Raw genomic sequence first — 17,329 nt, 5'->3', positions numbered from 1 at the left:
ATCTATTTAGTGGTGTATAACACGCAAGATATTTTTTGTATTTTGCATGTGATAAACAACGTTTCTCAGGATTTTTCAACAGTTGTGCACTAACAAGCAATGCCGTTCTGTGAAAAATTTCGCTCTGACAAGCTTTTCTGAATTGCGCAGGTGGGAACTCTCCCTGCAATAGATCCTATGTTCCCGTAACCCTCCTGGCCTCAACCTTCGTTAGTCACTGTCCTCACCCACCCAGCCCCCTCCCTGTTCCCATTCCAGCACTACACAGCCATCATTTCACCAACACACCCAATTTTGTAATTTCTTTTTATTTCTCTCCTTTCCATTACTTACCCCCCCCCCCCCCTCCCCTCACCACCTCCTCTCCTGCCCTCTGTCTAAACTGCAGTACTTCGCCGTCTGCCACCCCCACCATACTATCCCTCCCCAACCCAGCCTCCTCCTCACCCCCACCCAGTCGCCACTCCCGTCATGCACTGGTGCTGCTGCTTGCAGTGTGGTTTCAGTTCTCTGAGACTGCAGACGTGTGTGTGTGTGTGTGTGTGTGTGTGTGTGTGTGTGTGTGTGTGTGTGTGTGTGTGTGTGTTGTGTGGTGTATTGCTGACAAAGGCCTTAATGGCCGAAATCTATAATTGTGTGAATCTTTTAGTTGTGCCTATCGCAACTCAGCATCTGTGCTATATGGTGAGTAACAACTTTACTTTTCTAATATTATTATCGAAGAAAAGTGACAGAGATGTTTCCGAAAGTGATATTTCTGATAATGAAGACAAGTAAGGTAAATGATACTAATGATGAGAGTGACACAAATGAAACAGAGAGTGACAGAGATTTCGCAGCAACTGGTGCCAGTGTTTTCTAATAAAACAGAAGGTAAAATCATGGAAACTGGGAACAGATCGCGATAAAGCTTCCAAAATTTCATTTTCTGGTTCTAGTGGCATCAGTCCTGGGGTTAAAAGACATCTCTCTCAACAACTAATCCCCTTAGATATGTGCAGAAAAATGGTTCATGTGTCTTTTTGAGGGGATGTAGCTGTAGAAACAAATAGATGGGCAACATCTTTAAATGAAATCACTACTTTTGGCTTTTAGAATATTATTTATTGCGACTGCAATTTTGACATATTGTGATCTTCGAGCATTGTGGGATGTTGTGAACCAATCAATTATATAAAGTTGTGCTGTGCTGTGAAACAGCAGATGCATGGGGTGTTCTGTATACCATAAACGTCATAGATACAGCTGGTGAAATAATGATATAAACGCTGAAGTCAAAATTTCATTTAGTAGGCATGGTAACTGGGTCACAAGAGCCGTAAATGTATAAACGTGTTCACGTATCATGCAATTCGGAATATTTTGCTTCATGTATTTGTATGGCCCATGTGAATAAGCCAACACTTCAATCATATTGGTCAATAAAAAAATCATTTCACACTTCTTTCTTTTCTGACGTCACACCATACAGAATATTCTTATATATTTCTAGGTTCCTTCATTTTGTTAATAACAAAAACCAACTGAACAAGTTGCAATCTATTTTCACCATTCTAAACAAAATTTCCGATGTGTTTATTATCCTGAAGAAGATATTGCAACTAATCAAAGCCTCATGAAATTCAGAGGTAGACTACTACATCCAATTCAATACCCAAAAAAGGGCAAATATTAGATAAAGTTCTTCAAAATTTGTAAGTCAAGTAATGCCACTGTTAAGGGTTTGTTATTTATACAGAGAAAATCACGAGCCAAGCAAAAAAGAAATCGCAATTAGTGAAGCTGTTGTTATGGACCTCAGGCAATCGTATTTAGACATCTGTCATATAGTATATGTTGACAACTGGTATGTTTTCAAGTCATTGTTTGTAAGGCTCACTGGAAGGGGTGCGAATACTGTAAAGACAGTTGATGCACAAAGCGAAATATGCCAGACTAGTTACAAAAATATAAATTAAAAAATGTAACAATGGAAAACCCAAGATGAAATGCAACAATATTATGAAAAGGAACGTTGCCACTCACTATATAGCAGAGGTGCTGATTCCCAGATAGGTACAATGAAAAGACTCTCACAAATAAAGCATTCTGCCCTTGAGACTTTCATCAAAAATAGACGACGCACGCACGCATGCACACACGACTGCAAATGTAAAGACTTTTATGAACGTGAATCAGATAAATCATCAGTGAGAGATGATGGGTGTGAACCTTAGGGAGGAGACTTTAAAAATGTTTCTGCTAAGATGACTCTAACTATCCACTGAAAACAAAAATGGATTGGGAGGTGTCTTTCTGCCATTTTCCGTGTTTATCAAACCGCGGTTTCAGTGCAGTGGAGCTATAAACACTCCTCATCTGGATCCCTGCTTCTTAAAAGATATAAAATCGTATGAAAGAATAGATTCCAAAATTTTAACAATGGCTGTAAGGAAAATTAGTCACCATTTGTGGTACTTACTGTAACAGTTCTCTGTCTTATCACTCTTTGATGACTAAGTAGATGTACAAACCCAAATCAAAAATGGTTGGAAATTTGGACATAGCAAATCTAGAAATGGAAAAGAGTTATATTCCTTTTCACATATAATTGGATGGACCATTACACAGTACATTTAATATTATTCTGATTACCATTTATTACTAGTTTTAATTCGTTAATTTACATATTCTAATTCAAGCTCAATCAATGTTAAGTCCAGGTTCGAATACCATAATGCATGTGTAGGCAAGAAAAGAAAAAAAATCCTGTAATTTTTCTGAATGTCTCATCTAAAAAGACACTTTTTTTCAGCTGAAAATACAATCTTTCCAAGGTGAAAATACTTTATACCCCAGGTCAAAGTACAGTTTTTCCATATTAAGTGACAATACTCTTCCCCTCAGAGCTGTATAACTTATCAATCCTTTGAAAGGTGAAGGTTTTATACACTATACCATAAAACTTCCCAGAACTTCAGGAAACGAAGCCCAGCAAAAAACAATAGGTTTTGTAAAGCTCTTTGATCTGCATATTTTCATACTGCCTAAGTATGAACCGAGTTCCACCAAATCCAACATAGCAGCTTCCCAAGCACTGAAATTGAGAGCGCACTGCACGATTTGCTTTTGTCAGCCAATCAAAGCTAATGTCACGTGACCTCACTGGCCTATCTATAATGGCGGATATTCAGAGCACAGTACACGATGTATTCAGCCAGTAGCAACATCATAGTTAATGCAAACACACAAACAAGTAAAGTTAATGGTACATGAATCCAAAGTAGCCAGCCAGTTGCAGCAAAAGGTGGTTTTATTCAACTTTTGGCTGTGGTTGACAGGGAAAACCCATCTTCTTCAGAAATACATGGAACCTGTTTTGACTATTTTCAATTCTATGTCCATGTATTTACCAGCAACCTCTTGTTAAAATCGGTTGGCTACTTTGGATTAATTTACAGATCTCGTAACCATGGCTGAAGTGCAGCCATGTTCAAAATGTTGAAGTTTTTGCCTGCCACGGTATCTATGGCTGCTTCTAAAAATATGGACATCAAATAGAAAGTACTCAAAAAAGTTACATGTAGTTGTAAAGAAGATGGGTTCACATCCAGCAATATCATGGTCAAAGACTGAATAAAACCACCTTTTGGTCCAACTGGTTGGGCACTTTGGACTCGTTTACTGATCCCTGATCATTGCTGAATTCCAACCATGTTCAAAATAGTGATGTTTTTGATTATGAAGGTATCCAAGGCTGCTTCCAAAGATGTGGGCATCAAAAAGAAAATGGTTAAAACAGATTACATGTATTTCTAAAGAAGATGGGTACATCTCTTGAAACTATAGTCAAAGGTTGAATAAAACTACCTTCTGTTGCAAATGGTTGCTGAATTGCACCCATCTTCAAAATACAAGAATTTACATATCATATTGGTTGTCAATACCCCCCCCCCCCCCCCCCCCCCCCCCCAGTATTTCCATTGAGTACTTTGACTTTCCCATAGAAAAGCCAAAATTATGTGTGAAATTGCTCAAGATCATTACTGCATAATTAATAATCTATAAAAGAACTATAAAATAAATCTGAAGAATTAACATTGAAGTTTGATCTTTTTTAGCGTGTGATATGCTTTCAGAGACATCAAAGAAATGTGCCAGTAAAATTTTGAACAATGGCATAAATGGCTGGTCTTCTGGGCCTGATTTTTTTCTATGTGATACATCCTTGAAGTGTTAAATTTTGAATGGAAGTCTAACACTCAAGGATTCAAGAAATTCATCACACATCCTCACACATATACAATACAAGGAAATTTGCATAAAAGTAAATTTATTTTGAAAGTAATACTCCTCAAACTACCAATTACAATATTTTCTATGACCTGGAAGGAATGTAAACAGTTGCGACATCACACACATCAAAAGCAGTTTGTTGTTATCAAGTATTGCACTGTCTTCGACCTAAAACATTTGACACATTTTGCTGTTGGAAGATGCTTGTGCGCACACCATGTTTTGTTGCTGTTCATGGCACATTTTATTTGCAAGAAAAGTTTTATTTTACCACTGAAAGCAACCAATTACAAAGGCCATCGATTTTTTTTTTTTTTTTTTTTTTTTTTTTAAATTTGAGTGCTGATCTTTCTAGATTTTATGAGCTGAATCCAAATCTAGCCTTAGTTTTTTTGTATCACCAATGGTTTCCCATGCAATAAGCTATTTGTTATATAGTATAAAAATCCTATATTATACGGTAAACGGGGAAATTAATGAAATGCTTTGTTACAACATAAGCATGTTTGTATTTTCAGTAAGCTAATTAAAACAATGATGTGTGTTAATAGAGAATTGACTTGTCAGCCGGAATTGGTTTGTATTCTCTCTCTTTTTTCTTTGAAGCTTCTTGTATAGCTTTTTCTACAATGAGTTGCTTGTTGAATTTCTCGGTGAAGTGTCCAACAGTAGTCCCCCATCATGTTGGTGTTCCAGATGACTAGGTAGCTTTTTTCCATCATTTAATGTCCTGGCACAAATGCTCTCCTTGCTCCTATCTAACACCCTAAAGGTTTAAACTTAACATTGTAGATATAATATAAACATATTCTGGGTCTTTTTCATGTCCTAAGAACTTTTAACGGAATGATACTCATTCTTCTTTCTCATTTAAGGTCATTGTAGATTCAAAGTTAACATCAAACATCAATTTTCTAATGTCAGGTTCGACAAAGACGGCTTTTTTAGTTTAGTTTCTGAAAGGTGTGGAAACTTCTGGCAGACATACTTAAAACATGGTCCATCTTTAGGCAAAGCCTTTACAAACTGTTTCATTGGGCCTAACTTTATGCATAGACATGGCAGGAGTATGTTTTTTGGATCTACGAGGTTTTTGCATAGAATGTTCTTCTCACCAGGTTTTAAGGACTCCCTCACAGGCCAGTACTTTCTGCACCAGTGTTGATCCCTAGCCCTACTGTCCAATTCACACAAGAAACATGGAAATCTGGTAAAGCCACCTTGCTGACCACGGAGCATGCATGTTACTTTTAGATCGCCACATATCATCCAACCATGAGCAGAATTGTTGCTGTTGTGGTCTTCAGTCCTGAGACTGGTTTGATGCAGCTCTCCATGCTACTCTATCCTGTGCAAGCTTCTTCATCTCCCAGTACTTACTGCAACCTACATCCTTCTGAATCTGCTCCGTGTATTCATCTCTTGGTCTCCCTCTACGATTTTTACCCTCCACGCTGCCCTCCAATGCTAAATTGGTGATCCCTTGATGCCTCAGAACATGTCCTACCAACCGGTCCCTGCTTCATGTCAAGTTGTGCCACAAACTCCTCCCAATTCTATTCAATACCTCCTCATTAGTTATGTGATCTACCCATCTAATCTTCAGCATTCTTCTGTAGCACCACATTTCGATAGCTTCTATGTTCTTCTTGTCCAAACTATTTATTGTCCATGTTTCACTTCCAAACATGGCTACACTCCATACAAATACTTTCAGAAACGACTTCCTGACACTCAATGTTAACAAATTTCTCTTCTTCAGAAAAGCTTTCCTTGCCATTGCCAGTCTACATTTTATATCCTCTCTACTTCGACCATCATCAGTTATTTTGCTCCCCAAATAGCAAAACTCCTTTACTACATTAAGTGTCATTTCCTAATCTAATTCCCTCAGCATCACCTGACTTAATTCGACTACATTCCATTAGCCTCGTTTTGCTTTTGTTGATGTTCATCTTGTATCTTCGTTTCAAGACAATGTCCATTCTGTTCAACTGCTCTTCCAAGTCCTTTGCTGTCTGTGACAGAATGACAACGTCATTGGCGAATCTCAAAGTTTTTATTTCTTCTCCATGGATTTTAATTCCAACTCCGAATTTTTCTTTTGTTTCTTTTACTGATTGCTCAATATACAGATTGAATAACATCGGGGAGAGGCTACAACCCTGTCTCACTCCCTTCTCAACCACTGCTTCCCTTTCATGCCCCTCGACTCTTATAACTGCCGTCTGGTTTCTGTACAAATTGTAAATAGCATTTCGCTACCTGTATTTTACCCCTGTCACCTTTAGAATTTGAAAGAGAGTATTCCAGTCAATATTGTCAAAAGCTTTCTCTAAGTCTACAAATGCTAGAAACGTATGTTTGCCTTTCCTTGATCTTTCTTGTGAGATAAGTCGTAGGGTCAGTATTGCCTCATGTGTTCTAATATTTGTACAGAATCCAAACTGATCTTCCTCTAGCCATCCCTGCTTAGCAATTTTGCACTTCCTGTTATCATTTTTGAGACATATGTATTCCTTTTTGCCTGCTTCATTTACTGCACTTTTATATTTTCTCCTTTCATCAGTTAAATTCAATATTTCTTCTAGCCCTTGTCTTTTTACCTAATTGATCCTCTGCTGCCTTCACTACTTCATCCCTCAGAGCTACCCATTCTTCTTCTACTGTACTTCTTTCCCCCATTCCTGTCAATTGTTCCCTTATGCTCTCCCTGAAACAATCTCTGGTTTAGTCAGTTTATCCAGGTCCCATCTCCTTAAATTCCCAACTTTTTGCAGCTTCTTCAGTTTTAATCTACAGTTCATAACCAATAGATTGTTGTCAGAGTCCACATCTGCCCTTGGAAATGTCTTACAATTTAAAACCTGGTTCCTAAATGTCTGTCTTACCATTATATAATCTATCTGATACCTTCTAGTATATCCAGGATTCTTCCATGTATACAACCTTCTTTTATGATTCTTGAACCGAGTGTTAGCTATGATTAAGTTGTGCTCTGTGCAAAATTCTACCAGGCGGCTTCCTCTTTCATTTCTTAGCCCCAATCCATATTCACCTACTATGCTTCCTTCTTTCCTTTTTCCTACTCTCTAATTCCAGTCACCCTTGACTATTAAATTTTCGTCTCCCTTCACTACCTGAATAATTTCTTTTATCTCATCATATATTTCATCAATTTCATCATCATCTGCAGAGCTAGTTGGCATATAAACTTGTACTACTGTAGTAGGCGTGGGCTTCGTGTCTATCTTGGCCACAATAATGCGTTCACTATGCTGTTTGTAGTAGCTTACCCATACTCCTATTTTTTTATTCATTATTAAACCTACTCCTGCATTATCCCTATTTGATTTAGAATTTATAACCCTGTATTCACCTGACCAAAAGTCTTGTTCCTCCTGCCACCGAACATTACTAATGACCACTATATCTAACTTTAACCTATCCATTTCCCTTTTTAAATTTTCTAACCTACCTGCCCGATTAAGGGCTCTGACATTCCATGCTCCGATCCGTAGAACACCATTTTACTTTCTCCTGGTAACTACGTCCTCTCGAGTAGTCCCCACCCGGAGGTCCGAATGGGGGACTATTTTACTGCCGGAATATTTTACCCAAGAGGACGCCATCATCAATTAACCATACAGTAAAGCTGCATGCCCTCGGGAAAAATTACGGCTGTAGTTTCCCCTTGCTTTCAGCCGTTCGCAGTACCAGCACAGCAAAGACGTTTTGGTTAATGTTACAAGACCAGATCAGTCAATCATCCAGACTGTTGCCCTTGCAACTACTGAAAAGGCTGCTGCCCCTCTTCAGGAAGATAACAAAAATTGTCAGCAGTGTTTTGACAACCACGATTAGACATTGTAGTGAGCACATGTACAAGAAACAGGAAAGTGAGGTTAGGTTGACAGTAAATAAAACACCATCTGTTAACACAAAAATAGAATTGACTTTTTTTGCCAGCAAATGTTTTTCAGCAGTGGTACCAACGCCATCTACATTCATTACACCTCCTTTCTAAATTATTTTATCTATATAAAAGCTATTCAATTCTTTAAAAAATCGCTTATTTTAATAAATTTAACTAAACAATGTAAAGAAATTGCGGATGATACAAAACTTTTTTTTAGCATCATACTGGGATTTCCCAGGAAAAAAAAAAAGAACAACGTATTTTCAGCAAAAAAGTTTTTCCATCATTGGCCTGTGTTATTGACAAAATTATTTAATTGGATAGATTAAAAAAAATCTACTCACCAAGTGGCAGCAGAACACACACGTAAAAAACTTTTGTAATAAGCTTCCGGAGCCAGCGATCCGTTCTTCAGGCAGAACGGTTGAAGGTAAAGGAAGAAGGGTGAACGGTGAAGGAAAAAGACTTGAGAGTTCTAGAAAAAGAGGTAGATTTCGGGAAAGTCGCCCAGAACCACGGGGCAGCAGAAACTTACTGTACTGGATGACAAGGAAAGACTGATTGTTGGTGACTGCATCAGACGAGATTTGAAAACCTGGGAGCTTAAAGGTGGAAGACAGGGTAATATGCAAAGACAGAAATTACTACTAAAACATTGTGCACGAGTTAATAGGAGTGGAAAGCTACGTGCATTGTACGTAACAGAGGTGGGCGATGAAAAATAGACGGGAAACAAAATGAAAGATGTAAAAAACTAAAATGGAGTGAAGCAAAGAGTAGTTACGGTGAAGAAATGATGAGATAGAAGAAATTAACATAACTTAAGGCCAAGTGGGTGGCGAGAACCAAGGGTATGTTGTAGTGCTGGTTCCACCTGCAGGGTTCTGAGAAACTGGTGTCTGGGAGAAGAATCCAGATGGCACATATGATGAAACAGGCACCGAGGTCACAAATGACGTGTTGTAGAAGATATTGCGAGTTGCCAGTATACATCCTCTGCCTATTCCCATTCATCATAATTGATAATTTGTTGGTAGTCATGCCATCATAGAAGATGGAACAGTGTTTACATAATAGCTGGCATATGACGTGTCGTTTTGTTTCGCAGGTGACTCTTCCTTTGACAGTATATGTTTTGCCAGTTACAGGGCTATTATAGGTGATGGTACGAGGGTGCATAGTCTTCCAGCGGGGATAGGAACCGTAGGGTAGGGAGATGGGTGCAGGAGGAGCATAGGGTCTGACACGAATGTTGTGGAAATTGGGAGGGCGACAGAAAGTTCTTCTAGGTGTGGTGGGCAAAATTTCAGGCAGAATGGATCCCATTTCAGGGCACGATTTTAGAAAGTCAGGGCCCTATCAAAGTAGCTGATCAACACATTCCAGTCCAGGATAATACTGAGTCACGAATGGTGTGCTCTGAACCCGAATGGTGTGTTCGATCTTTTTTGTGGAAGGGTCAGCAGTATCAGAATTGGACAAGATAGCCCAAAAAATCTGCTTTTTAACTAGGCTGGTGGGGTAATTATGTGCAGTGAAACCATCCTTTCCATTTCAAATGTCCCTCACATACAGCCTTGGTATTTGTTTGGATGCAGACTCTTTACTGCAATACACCAACATTCTCACCTCAGCCTTCACTGCACAGAATCAGATTGAATCAGTCTATCCTTCTCATCTCATATGGTAAATCTCCCCTGATCTACAGTTCTGGGTGACTCTCCCGAAATCTACCCCTTTTCCTAGACTTCTCCAGTCCTTTTCCTTCACTCTTCTTCCTTCCTCTTCAACCCTTCTGCCTGAAGAAGGAGCCACTGGCTCTGAAAGCTCATTGCAACAGTCTTAAGTGCGCGTTCTGCTCCCGCTTGGTGAGTATATTTTTTATCTATCCAATTAAAAAAGTTTTATTTTGGTATTATTCCACTGTTCATGTTTATTGTTATAATATTATTCTGCAGTAGTGGGCTAAATAAAAATTATTTGTTAGTGTATCAGTTCTTACCAGTCAAAATTACAAAAATCTAACTGAAAAGTAAAACAATGAAAAAATTCCAGAAGTCTACAAAATCCCCACGTTTTCCCTAGACAAAAAATTCTCACATTTTACCTGTATTTCCCAGCTGTCCTGGGGCATAGACACACTGAATATCAATAACATTATGGAAAGGATAGATCGGTATTCATGTGAAGATTACATCCTGCGTTGCAGATGGGCACAACAGAAGACTGTTACACATTGAGCCTTCAGCCAAAGGCTTCTTCAGGAAGGAGAACACACACATTCACACGAGCAATCAAATCTCATCAATACATGACTGCTATCCACTGCAGATAGAACATACGTGTTGCACAAATGACAGCAATGATAGGGAATGGGGCAGGAAATTGGGAGGGATAGCAGGGTATGGGGTGGGGAAGAGTGTAGGGCCAAGATGGCAGCAGAAGCAGAACAAGGCTGCCAGGTGCAGTGTCAGGAGAGGTAAGGCATGGGAGCAGAAAAGGAGAGAAGCAGAGAAGGGGGGAAAGATCAGCGAGTGCACTGACAGACAGCAGCGCACTACGAGCTTGGGGGAATGTGAACAGGAAAGATGGTGATGGGTCGGGGGGTGAGGGAACAAAAACTGTTGGTTGGAGGGTGTGTAGATTGAGGCAGGGATAAGTTCGAGAGTGGAGAATGTGCTGTAAGAATAACTTTCATCTTTGCAGTTCAGAAAAGCTGGTGGTGGAGGGAAGGATCCAGATGAACTAGGCTGTGAAGCACACAGTGAAAACAAACTTCAGCTGCATGTTGTGCCATAGGGTTGTCAACTCTGCTCTAGGCCACAGTTTGACATTGGCCATTCATTCTGGTTGGTAGTGATACCAGTATAAAAAGCTGTGCATTGACTGCAGAAGAGGTGATATGGCTTTTTTTTTACAGATAATCTGGCCTCTGATGGGGTGGTATAATACATAGTGCTGAGTGGGTGGACTGGGCAGGTCTTTCACCTGGGTCTCCCAAAGGGATACGATTCCTGTGTCAAGGGGTTGGGATTGTGAGTGGCATAAGAATGATGTTATGGAGGTCGGATGGGTGACGGAACACAATTTTATATAGTGTGGGAAGTATCTCGGTTACGATGTTCCCGATATCAGGGCACAATAATAGATAACCAATGCCCAGGCAAAGGATGTGGCTCAGCTGTTCCAGTTCGGGCCGATACTGTGTGAAGAAGGGGATGCTTGCTCCTTTGTAGCTGGTCCTTGGGGACGGTGGGTGGTTGGATGTGTGAGGGATATGGCATGGGAAATTTGTTTGTGGGCTCTGGGGTATAGTGCCAGTCTGTGAACAGACTTGTGATACCTTCAGCATACTGAGCAAGGGTGCTCCCGTCACTACAGATACGTCGTCCCCTGTGGCTAGGCTGTACGAGAGGGATTTTTTGGAATGGAAGGAACGACTGCTGTCAAAAGACGGGTACTGTTGATTGGTGGGTGGGTTTTATGGGGACAGAGGTGTAGATGGAGCTATCAGAGAAGAGGTCAACATCCGAGAGACGGTGGCGTGCTGGGGTTGAAGAGGATAAGGGGGTGCTGATGGGAGAGGTGGTGTTGAGGTTGTGAAGGAATGAGGATGGGGTGTCAGGGCCCTGAGCCCAGATAGCAGTTATCCTTACAATACATTCTTTGATCCTGAAATCTATCTATGGTATCCTCTACTGTCCCCACAATCTCCATCTAACAGTTTCCACTTCCTCTGTCCTATCGCCTCATCCCTATTCGGGTCCACTCCCCCTCATTGTGCACTGCCAACACACCCACTGATCTCTTCCCCTTCTCTGCTCCTCTCCTTTTCCACCCCCCTACCCCCACCCCACCTCATCCTCTCACACAGCCTCCCAACGCTGCACCTGACAGTCCTGTCTGGACACCATCTAATTCCTGCATGCCGTGTCAGACAGCAGTCTTGCCTTTCCCCATCCATCACATGCGATCACTCCTCCTACCCTAATCCCACTCCTGGTTGTTGCTTTCGTTCAATGTAAGAGCTGCATTCTGGTCACATAGGCCAGAGATAGAAGTCGTGTGCAAGAGGTGCGCTCACTCGTGTGAATGTAAGCGCATTTTATTTTCTGAAGAAGTCTTCGTTCGGAAGCTCAATCTATAATAGTCTTTTCATTGTGCTTGTCTGCAACCCGAAGTGAGTCTAATTTAATCTCATCTTCATGTCAAAGAAAACATTAGTCAGCTTGGAGTCAGGGAAGAGCACAGGTCTGGTCTCTTGCCCGAAGATTGTGGAGATGAGTTTTGTTCAAGAAAGTCCTTTGACATCGGCACATGACACTTCATATTTAGTTGCTAAATGGACAGTTAAGGAGTTAAAATCTGTTGATGATTCTGCAGTATGGTGTGTTAAATAAAAGCATGATTTTCGTGGCCTGTTGACCATTGCTATACTTATAATTGTTCTGAGCTCAAGAACATTCATCGACTGATTAACTGTTTTGAATTACTAAGGTTTTGAAACTCTGAAGGAAAAATTTCATTTCTCAGTTCAGCCTTGTCATTGAATAGGTAGTCAGTAGCTGTCTTTGTGTTGATAAAGATCTCGAATTTTTCAAGAAGGTCAAGAATACAGAAATATGCTTCAGCATTAATGAATTAAAACTGTTAAAAAAAGGCCTTCAGCTCAATATAGCTCCCACACTAAGTAAAAACAGTATTAAAACTTTAATAAAGAGCACAAAAATTGCACGAACAACTGCTAAACTAAAGTACAATGAACAAAATGCTGTAGTCCACAAGGCAAATGACATTACTATGAGAAAAACAGATCAGAACAAAAAGTGCGTGATACAGCAACAAATTTTCAACTGAACAGGTCCTTGTCAGAGCAGACAAGGGCAACACAGTTGTTGTCATATATGAAACTGATTGTATTAACAAAATTAATGCATTTTTCAGAAATAATAACATATGACCCTAACCTCAAATTCCAAGAAAAAATTAAAGAGTAACTAAAAAACTGGATCTTCTATTGACACCAATAGAAGCAAAGCATAGTGCAGTGATAAACCTGTTGTTGTTGTTGTTGTTGTTGTTGTTGTTGTCTTCAGTCCTGTAACTGGTTTGATGCAGCTCTCCATGCTACTCTATCCTGTGCAAGCTTCTTCATCTCCCAGTACCTACTGCAACCTACATCCTTCTGAATCTGCTTAGTGTAGTCATCTCTTGGTCTCCGTCTACGATTTTTACCCTCCACGCTGCCCTCCAATACTAAATTGGTGATCCCTTGATGCCTCAGAACATGTCCTACCAACCGATCCCTTCTACTGGTCAAGTTGTGCCACAAACTTCTCTTCTCCCCAATCCGATTCAATACTTCCTCATTAGTTATGTGATCTATCCATCTAATCTTCAGCATTCTTCTGTAGCACCACATTTCGAAAGCTTCTATTCTCTTCTTGTCCAAACTATTTATTGTCCATGATTCACTTCCATACATGGCTACAATCCATACAAATACTTTCAGAAATGACTTTCTGACACTTAAATCTATACTCGATGTTAACAAACTTCTCTTCTTCAGAAACGCTTTCCTTGCCACTGCCAGTCTACATTTTATATCCCCTCTACTTCGACCATCATCAGTTATTTTGCTCCCCAAATAGCAAAACTCCTTTACTACTTTAAGTGTCTCACTTCCTAATCTAATTCATTCAGCATCACCCGACTTAATTCGACTACATTCCATTATCCTCGTTTTGCTATCAGCACCAAAATCGAGATCACAACCTAAGATCTATGAACTAGATTGTATAATACATCCCATTATGAATTCCATAAATAGTCTGAGCTATAAAATCAGCAGGAAATCTACCTGTGAGGCATATGTATTTGAACATCAATTCTCTATCCAACACAGTTATGAGATCATAACATCATCAAGATACCCCACGCACCTCAGTGTACTCTACCGGTCGACCGACATCTTGTGGAGTCGGGCCCGGTCAGCCTCGCTGACATTCAGCCTACATATCCCAGAACTCCGTGGCAAGTGTTTTCCCGTACCAGTATTCTTGAAATAATAAAATGTCTTGTTTGTTATTATCAATCTGTTATTGTAGCCAGAACACCGTACTCTTCGAGACATACAACACAGAGAGATCTTCCACACTGGACAACCAGGTAGAAACTTCACAACCTTGGATGTGATAACAACCTGAACAAATCCAGCTTTGCCACACATCTAGCCCAACACAATAATTCTGCAAACGGCACAGAACAGAACAGAACCTCCAAGTACTTCATCTTGACAACAAAGGCACGATACTTGGCCATCCTGAAGAAATCGGAATCTTTATCGACACAAATACGGCATCTGACTACCTAATCAATGATCCGACTGAACTGGGGAACAAATTATTCCTTCAGAGTTTCAAAGACTAACTAGTTCAAAATCAGTCAGCCAAACTCCCCCCCCATGCCCCCTCTATCCCTCTCTTTACATTCTAACTACATTGATGTCAATGTAAATATCCTAGCACAGAATAAATACTGTCCTTTATGTCCAACACCTCCATTGTTAAAATAAATCAATACTTATATACATATTACCTTTACCTGCAATGAACAGCTGCCTTTACAAATACTCCAGATCATATTAATGTAAGAACAGAAATAAGTCATCAGTTCATCTAAAATTTTGTTATCCTTGCCTCCAAACATAAAAGTTCATGCTCATACAAACAGTTGCAATTCTCTGCAAATAATATAACTTTATATTATTTTATTTCTGAGCATGTGTGTTAATACCAGTTTTGATTAAAGATTTTCTATATTGACTTTATTATATGCAAACAAAAACAAATAATGAGCAAAGTAGGCCGCTACCTTATATCTTCACATGAAGATCTTTGTAACAAGTAACAGTTGTACAGCACATACTGGGTGCTCGCAAAGTTTAGTAACTATGGTGTGTATACATGCAAATACTGTGAAAAGTGAGTGATGGTTACCAAATGTCCATCACAATGGAAGCTGATAGATGGATATTAACAACAAAGCCATCCATATTGTTGCAATAAGTACAAAATGCATTTCTGCATCCAAATTGTCATATATATAATACTCATGGCGATGCTTCGGTGCACGTTCAGTCTTCCAGTCACAGAATGATGTTGTGAAATGCTTATAAAACCCCCTGGGCACAACTTGAAGGTAAGCCCAAAAACGTTTGAAAACCCGTTTATGAAATTAATAACTATTCCACAAAATTGACTAGCAGCAGTTTTCTGTACTTACATTAAAAAAGTATTTAATTCTGATGTTACACTATCACTATCACCACTGGCTAAAAACTATAAAAACTATAAAACATTAAAGCACCACTACAAAAATTTGTCGCTCTAACTGACACGGCTTAATGTCATTTTATTGAGACAAAATATTTTTCTAGAGTACATCTAACCAAATATAAAACATTCTGTTAGTTTTTGAAGGGAAAAAATTGGAGCAAAATGAGGAAGACCCTAGAGTGAGCCCAGAAAGAGACACACAAGAAATGAGGTAGATTGTGTCTGATGGGGTGTGAAAAATAATACAAGATGGGCGGAGGAGTGGAGGATGGTGGCAATAGACACGGGAGGGGAGGGGGATAGGAATCCAGGAGGAAGAGACAGCAGGTGTATGTGCAACAAGCGTGCGACACATGGGCAACTGACGAATTTGTGAAGTTCACGATGACATGACACAGGAGAAGGGGAGACTGTTCGGTAGACGGTACGGGTGCAGCAGGTTAGTTGGGATTGCGTCCAGGAGACTCAAGGGCGCAAAGGATATGTTGTGAAGATATCTCCCATGTATGTAGTTCGGCAAAGCTGGTGCCAGATTAGGATCCAGATGGTGCTCGTCACGTAGCAGTCACTTAACTCAAGCACACTGTGCTCAGCAGCACATTTTGCCACTACCTGGCCGTTTGCCATAAGGGGAAATTCAGTTGTAGTTGTGCCCAAATAAAGTGCTGTGCATAAATTGCAGCACGGCCAGTACATGACGTGGCTGCTCTCATCGGAGGTTCTGCCTCTGGTGGCAGAGGATAAGCCTGTGACAAAGAGAGTAGGACGAGCCAGGTGGGCGAACAAAGCACGTTTCGCACCCAAGTCTCCCGCTGGGATACGACCCCTACGGCGAGGGGTCGAGAGTGGAATAGGGACGGTCTGGGACGTCGTGTAGATCAGACTGATGGCAGAACGTGATTTTAGGAAGTGTGTGAAGGATTGTGAGTAAGATGTCCCCCATTTCCGGGCACACTTATAGACAGATGAAAGCCTCGTGAAAGATACGGTTTGGTTGTTCCAGCGGGGACAAGACAATACTGTACAGGGAGAGGAATGCTGCTTTGCAGTCGGTTCTCAGAGGTGGAAGGAGGATCGGGGTCATACGAGGATAAGGCACAGGAGATCTGCTTATGAGCTGAGTTTGGGGCTTAACCAGCCTGTAAGACATTCTGCATACAGAGGGAAGGGGAGTACTGTTATGCTGCCCACACAACCTACACAATATCCTGATCTATCCTTAGGCCACTCGTATTACCACTCATTGCAGGGGTCACATCCTCGTGGAAGATACGAGTGCACTATTTGCCCAAGTACTGAATCCAATCAGAGGAGAGCCACCCAGGAAAGCAGCCACGTCATATACCAGCTCTGTTGCAAATTCTAGATAGCACTTTATTTGGGCATCTGCTGCCCACGAGAACGAACGGACGTCACCAAACTGGGGCAGCGAGTGGAGTTGGCCGGCAGTGGCAGAACACACTACTCGACACGAGAGGCTAGAGTTCGGTGACCGCTTCACGAGGCACTATTTCTGTGCCGTCGTCATCGGGAGCTGCACAGACTTGTCAGTTATATGTGTGCCTCATTGCTATCCTCTAAACTTGCTACCTTTGCCTGGCACACACCTCCTGCTTCCCTCTGAGCTGTCAGCCACCCCACTACAATCCTCCCTCCAACCTCCTTTCTCTCTCTATCCACCACCCGTGACACGACCGACAAAGTTTTCATTCTTTTCTGTGTGCCTGTAGCTGCCTCGAGACTTCTACTACCGAGTGAGTTACGCAACTCACTTCAAATATGTAAGATATTGGTAAGA

General features: G+C 40.7%; 1 protein-coding gene across 2 annotated transcripts in view; it reads right to left on the bottom strand.

The window, feature by feature from the left end:
• The window catches only part of LOC126326117 (serine/threonine-protein kinase NLK), a 384,109-nt gene that overhangs the window by 12,998 nt on the left and 353,782 nt on the right, over positions 1–17,329 (bottom strand). The window lies entirely within an intron of this gene.

The sequence above is a fragment of the Schistocerca gregaria genome, chromosome 1 (genome assembly GCF_023897955.1).
Source record: "Schistocerca gregaria isolate iqSchGreg1 chromosome 1, iqSchGreg1.2, whole genome shotgun sequence".
NCBI classification, from domain to species: domain Eukaryota; kingdom Metazoa; phylum Arthropoda; class Insecta; order Orthoptera; family Acrididae; genus Schistocerca; species Schistocerca gregaria.
This window is presented reverse-complemented; position numbering and strand designations above follow the sequence as displayed.